The sequence below is a fragment of the Moschus berezovskii genome, chromosome 4 (genome assembly GCF_049115385.1).
Source record: "Moschus berezovskii isolate FMDL1 chromosome 4, NW_MosBer_1.0, whole genome shotgun sequence".
Classification (NCBI taxonomy): domain Eukaryota; kingdom Metazoa; phylum Chordata; class Mammalia; order Artiodactyla; family Moschidae; genus Moschus; species Moschus berezovskii.
The window spans coordinates 12,268,727-12,274,861 of NC_142463.1; the positions used below are offsets into that span (position 1 = coordinate 12,268,727).

Consider the following 6,135-nt stretch of genomic DNA (forward strand, 5'->3'; position numbering starts at 1 on the left):
ACCTTTTCTCAGCCTCAAGATGGCTAGAGCCAACTCCTGTATCATCGTGGTCACACGATGTAAATGATACAGACCTATCCCTGCAGCCAGGCAGCTCAGTGTGCATTGGGACCATCATGGGAGATTTTTTAATTACTGTTGCCTGGGCCCTGGGCTTCCCAGGTGGCATTAGTGGTAAAAGAACCCACCTGCCAATCAGTTCAGTTCAGTTCAGTCGCTCAGTCATGTCCGACTCTTTGTGACCCCATGGACTGCAGCATGCCAGGCCTCCCTGTCCATCACCAACTCCCAGAATCTACTCAAACTCATGTCCATTGAGTTGGTGATGCCATCCAACTATCTCATCCTCTGTTGTCCCCTTCTCCTCCCGCCTTCGATCTTTCCCAGCATCAGGGTCTTTTCAAATGAGTCAGTTCTTCACATAAGGTGGCCAAAGTACTGGAGTTTCAACTTCAACAAGAGTCCTTCCAATGCAGGAGACTTAAGAGACATGGGCTCGATCCCTGGGTCAGGAAGATTCCCTGGAGGAGGGCATGGCAACCCACTCCAGTATTCTTGCCTGGAGAATTCTATGGACATAGGAGCCTGGCAGGCTACAGTACATGGGGTCTCAAAGAGTTGGACACAACTGAAGTGACTTAGCAGGTGTGCCTGGGCCCAACCCCTGGTGACTCTGACTCTATTGATCTGAGGAGGACATAAGGCAATGAGTATATTTTTTGTTTGTTTGTTTTGGAAACAGCATCCACTTAAAGCTTTTATTTTTTATTATTTTTTTAAAATCAGAGTATATTGCTTTATAATACTGTGTTAGTTTCTTGCTGTACAACAACATGAGTCATCTATATATATACATATATCCCCTCCCTCTTGAGCCTCCCTCCCACCACCACGCCGATCCCACCGCTCTAGGTCATCACAGATCACTGAACTGATGGATGGATGTTTTACACACTACCCAGGTGACTCTAGTGTGCTTCCAGTGTTGAAGTTACTGGAGCATCTGATGCGGCCTCTGGAGTCCTACCAGCAGCTTTGTCGTTCGGCAGGACAGCCCTGAGGGTGTGAAGGTGTCCCTACCCCTGCCCTTCAGCTCACCCAGAAAGCGCTTGACACACTGGTCTGACCCCCACCCTCCCAAAGACCCTTTCGAAATGCCAGCCGCGCGGAGCAGAGCCGCGGTACAAGCATCCACGCACTGCGGCTGCCCCCTGCTGGCCAGATCCGGCCAAGCCCAGCTATCTCTGTGACCTGCTCCTCCCCACCAAGGCTGATCCAGGCTGCGATAACCAGGGCAGCCAGGAGTGGACTGTCCTGAAGATTATTAAGTCCCCAAACCCTCAACTCTGCACCCTTCTGCTAAGGCCCAGTCCCAAGCTCCCTCTTGGGCCTGGGCAATCACAGAGGTCCTTTCCTTGGTGGATGTACTCAGTGGTAGCCAGGAATGCCCATGACCTGGGCCAGCCAGGTTAGTTGGGGCTACAGAGATGAATGAGAAAAGGGACCAGCCAAGGAGCTCCCCCATCCAACCTCCAACCATTGCTCGAGCCACCTCCTTCAAGCTGCGTCTTTCTCTACTCCACATATACACACAACCCTCGCCCGTTCTCCCACTGCCTTTAAGATTGAGCCCAGGCCCCTGAACACAGCTGACCTGCCCCTCACAGCCTGCTCCGACTGCCCAGTCTGCTTAGAAAGCCTTCCACCCTAAGGCCACCTAGCAAACTCTCCCTCACGTGTGCACAGAATGCTTCTGCCAGCTCCTCGTCCTTCCCTGACCGCCTTGCTCCAGCACTCCCCACTCCCATTAGGTGCTTCCTCCTTTTTTTTTCTGACCATTATATACATGCCTTTTATAATAATTATCTGTTTATGTGTCTGCCTCCTCCTACCGGACTGGGGGTCCCCAAGGGCAGGGTCAGTGAGTGAGAGATCAACAAAAACTTGTAGAACGAATGAAGCTTTCTCCATCGCCCAGTCCATAGGGAAACAAAGTGAACGTGTCAGCTGCTCAGCCGCGTCCTATTCCGCAAGCCCGTGGACTACAGCCTGCCAGAATCCTCTGTCCATGGGGTTTCCCAGGGAAGAATACTGGAGTGGAGAGCCATTCCCTTCTCCAGGGGATCTTCCCAATCCTGGGATCGAACCCAGGTCTCCTACATTGCAGGCGGATTCTTTACTGTCTGAGCCACCGGGGAAGCCTGGTCTATAGGGAATTCTTCCCGAACTTGCTCTACCGCATGGATGGGCTAAGCCCCTTGCTTGGAGGCACAACCCTGAGAACAAGGAAGAAAAACAACATTGACACTAGTAAAACACTCACTGAGTTCCAGATGTACGTTCAGTTCCCAGTGCTTACATATATTAATTCACTTAACCCTTACAAAACTATCCCCAGTTTAGAGACGGGAAAACTAAGGCACAAAGAGGCGAGGTAATGCCCAAACACACAGCTGGGTCATTTGGAACTGGAATTGCCGGAAGCCACACTCTTCACCACATTCCCCTCTCAGGGGAAGAGAATGTGTGAGACAGGTGGAGAAGCTGTGTCCACTCTGGCCCGGGGCTGCACCCACCCAGGGCCTCCTGCGGGATGCTGGTGGGGGTGGTTCTTCCCAGGAGAGGTTAGGCCCAGATTCTCCCCCCAGCCGGCACTTACAGGGCTTCGGCTTCTTTCACTTCCTTCTTAATTTTTCTGACATGCACAGATGCCACTGCAGCTGACAACCAGCCTGTCGGTGTGAACGGAGAGGCAGATCCAGCTCTCGTTTGTCTAGTAAGAAAATGGAATTGGACAAGGAGGCAACTGAGCTTCAGGAGACTTGGGGAGGGGGCTGTGGCAGGAATGGGAGGGGCCCCAACAGGCAAGGAAGGGGTGCAGGGACCGCATGTGAATTCTGAGATGCCCACAGACCCTCGGGACCACCCCTACTTCTAATTCTTGCTTCCTCCTTCCTTCCCTCCTCCCATCCTTCCATCCAGACTTGGTGAACAACTACTGTATGTGGGCTTTCCTCTGGCCACTGGGAGCATGAAGGAGGCAGGTGACCATCTGGGCAACTGGCAGGTTCATACTGTCAAGTCCTGGCATGGGAAATGTTTTGATGAGGCAGGGCCCAGTTGTCAGGGTTCAGATCAGCCTCCCACTTCCCAACAGTGTGAATTGCACAGGGCCCTGAAGTTACAGGTGGTGCTAGTGGTAAAGAACCCGCTGGCCAATGCAGGAGACGTAAGAGACACAGGTTCGATCCCTGGGTCAGGAAGATCCCCTGGAGAAGGGATAGGCTACCCACTCCAGTATTTGGGGGCTTCCCTAATGGCTCAGACAGTAAAGAATCTGCCTGTAATGTGGAAGACTCGGGTTCAATCCCTGAGTTGGGAAGATTCCCTGGAGAAGGGCATGGCAACCCACTCCAATATTCTTGCCTGGAGAATCCTCATGGACAGAGGAGCCTGGTGGGCTACAGGCCATGGGGTCGCAAAGAGTCGGACATTACTGAGAGACCAAACACAGCACACCAGTGGCTCAGGCCTGGGGCAGGCAGTGGCACCCCAACTACAGAAAGTTGGTTTCTCGTGTGGACAGTTCTTCCTGACAGCTGACCTCAGTTTCTCCAGCTTCAGGGCCAAGTGTCATGATCTGGCAGAGGGGCTGCTGGGGTGATCTGAAGAGGACGTCCTCCCCACAGAGGACTCAGCCAGGCAGCCTACAGTCCCAGGGAACAAAGTAACAAGGCTGAGCAGTCAAGGCACACACACCTCTGGTCTTTGCATACCCCTCAGAGGTGCAGCAACCGAGCACACAGTGCAGCACGCACAGAAGTGCAGCACATAAGTGGATCGGGTGTTGTGAGTGTGTCCGCAAGTGCCCTTTGTCAGAGTGCTCCTGTGTGTGCATAACTCTGTGTGTGTGTCTGTCTGTAGGTCCATTCACATCCGGGAAGGTGAGGGGCAGTAATAACTGTATTCGTATCTCTGTGCTTTGTGTAATTGCAGCTCGCCTGTCTGTGCAAAACTATGTCTCTGGGAACTTCCCTGGTGGTCCAGTGGCTAAGAGTGTGCTCCCAATGCAGGGGTCGGGATTCAATCCCTGGTGGGGAAACTAGATCCCACACGCCACGACTAAGAGTTCCCATGCCGCGGTGAAGGTCAAGGACCCCATGTGCCACAGTTAAGACTAGGCACAGCCAAATAAATAAATAAATATTTTTTAAAAAAGAAAGAAAAAGAAAACTATGCCTCCAGGTACCTGCACGACTGTCCCTGGGACACTGTCCTGGGCTAAGCCCTTTGTTCTTGTCACCAATATCAGCACTGCTTTATCCACTGATCCTCTGCACTCTGTGCATTACCAACATGTTTTTATTTATTCCCCATTTAAAAAGCTTCCTGACTCCCAGCCTTTCCCAAGCCACATGCATAGGAGTCTCAGAGGCTAAAGTGAAAGTGAAAGTCGCTCAGTTGTGTCTGACTCTTTGCGATCCCATGGGCTGCAGCCCGCCAGGCTCCTCCATCCATGGAATTCTCCAGGCCAGAATACTGGAGTGGGTTGCTGTTCCCTTCTCCAGGGGATCTTCCCAACCCAGGGATCAAACCCAGGTCTCCCGCATTGCAGGCGGATTCTTTACCATCTGAGCCACCAGGAAAGCCCCTCAGAGGCTAGGTCATGCCCAGATTCCACAGTGTGGTCTTTGAGGCCCCTCGCCTCAAATAGCCCAAAGCTATTCCTCTAGCTCTATCCCTCACCTTCCCCTCTCCTCAGTCTGACATCCTCCCTCCCCTCATGTCCAGGAAACTACTACTCACCTTGCAAGATCCAGAAAATATTGCATCCTCTTGGAAGTCCTCCCTGATGGCCCTGCCACCTCCTCCAGGAAGCCTTCCCTGACTTTCCAAGAGTTGGCACCTTCAGTGGTCCTCTGGTGCCCTCTGGGTGGTCCTTGCCCATTACACACCCGGCTCTCCATCTGAACGAAGAGCCTGATCCTCCCACTGAATCTCCGCTCCATCGCAGAGTAAGTGCTCAAGAAATGTTGGCAGAGCATGTAATGCTTGGCTAGCTAGGGGTAAGGGAAGCAGGCAGGTGACCCAATTTGCATTCCCTGAGGCTCAGCCGGCTTCACTCAAGAACATAGCTCCGCTCTCACCCTGGCAGGAGTGGATGTGTGAGGGACAAGTTGTTTGGTCCAAAGCAAACTGTGTGAAGGTGCCATCTGGGAGTTCCATAGAAATGAGCCCAGGGCAGTGCAGCTCCCTCCCCCCCACCCCCGCCCTCAACTAAGGCCAGTCCCAGAGACCAGTCACAGCCACCGCCCACCCCACCCTCAACCCAGCAGTCAAAGCAGCAGCATCAAAGAGGCCTCCCTCCGAAGGGGGTGGTGCAGGTGGAGGAGAAGCAGAGGGAGGTGGGCACAGACGGAAGAAAAGGTCAAAAGAGTAGGAGAGAAGGGAGGGAAAGAGGAGAGAGAAGAGGAGGGTGTGCTGACCATTTGTTTCTCTTTGTCTTTGCAGGCTGACGCTTCCCCCAGTTGACAAGCATGGCCCCCAGCCCCTCCTAATTACCATGATTAGCACTGAGCAAGCTGCCACATTTTATGACTCTCCAAAACAAAAAAATAATTAAAGCAATTACTGTCATTAACATGCTGCCCTCTTCACCACCTTCTGTGAGAGTGAGCAGCGAACAAGCCCCAGGGAATCATGATTGGGTGCCTTCCCCCCACTATTTTGCATCCCCAACACCACCTGCCCCCTCCAGAAGCACCAGCCTGGACAGCTCCAACCCCCAGTAAGGCGGGAAGGCCTCAAGGAAGGGAACCCCTGGCACGACCAGGGAAGTTGGAGCCAGGCCTCTGGGAAGCTGCAGAGAGAGTGCCACCCCAGGCCAGGAGCCCACCAGGTCCAGTCACCCAGGACCTGTCCCTCTGCAACTCCTCAGTGCTGGACCGCCCCCTCAACACCCCACAGGCAATACTTCCCCCAAGCCCTGGTGTCTCTCTGGCTCCCAAAACTCCCATTACAGCCCAGTCCGATGTTCTACCACTCCCCAGCTGAGTGACATGGTCACCCAAACCCCAGAGCTTCCATTTCCTTGTCTGCAAAATAGACTATCTTAGGGACTTCCCTAGTGGTCCA

At 53.3% G+C, this 6,135-nt stretch overlaps 1 long non-coding RNA gene across 3 annotated transcripts in view; it reads right to left on the reverse strand.

Annotated features, from left to right (window-relative positions):
* LOC129541417 (uncharacterized) overlaps nt 1-5,205 on the reverse strand; it is an 80,154-nt gene extending 74,949 nt beyond the window's left edge. For 2 of the 3 annotated variants that reach the window (XR_008682816.2, XR_008682818.2), the window contains exons 1-2: nt 4,807-5,205; nt 2,660-2,773 (exon numbers count right to left, since the gene is read on the reverse strand). This is a non-coding gene — a long non-coding RNA (uncharacterized LOC129541417). Of the gene's footprint in view, nt 1-79; nt 2,277-2,659; nt 2,774-4,806 lie in introns of those variants that run through there. The other variant, XR_008682817.2, reaches the window with a different exon arrangement.
* Nucleotides 5,206-6,135: the final 930 nt, after the last annotated feature.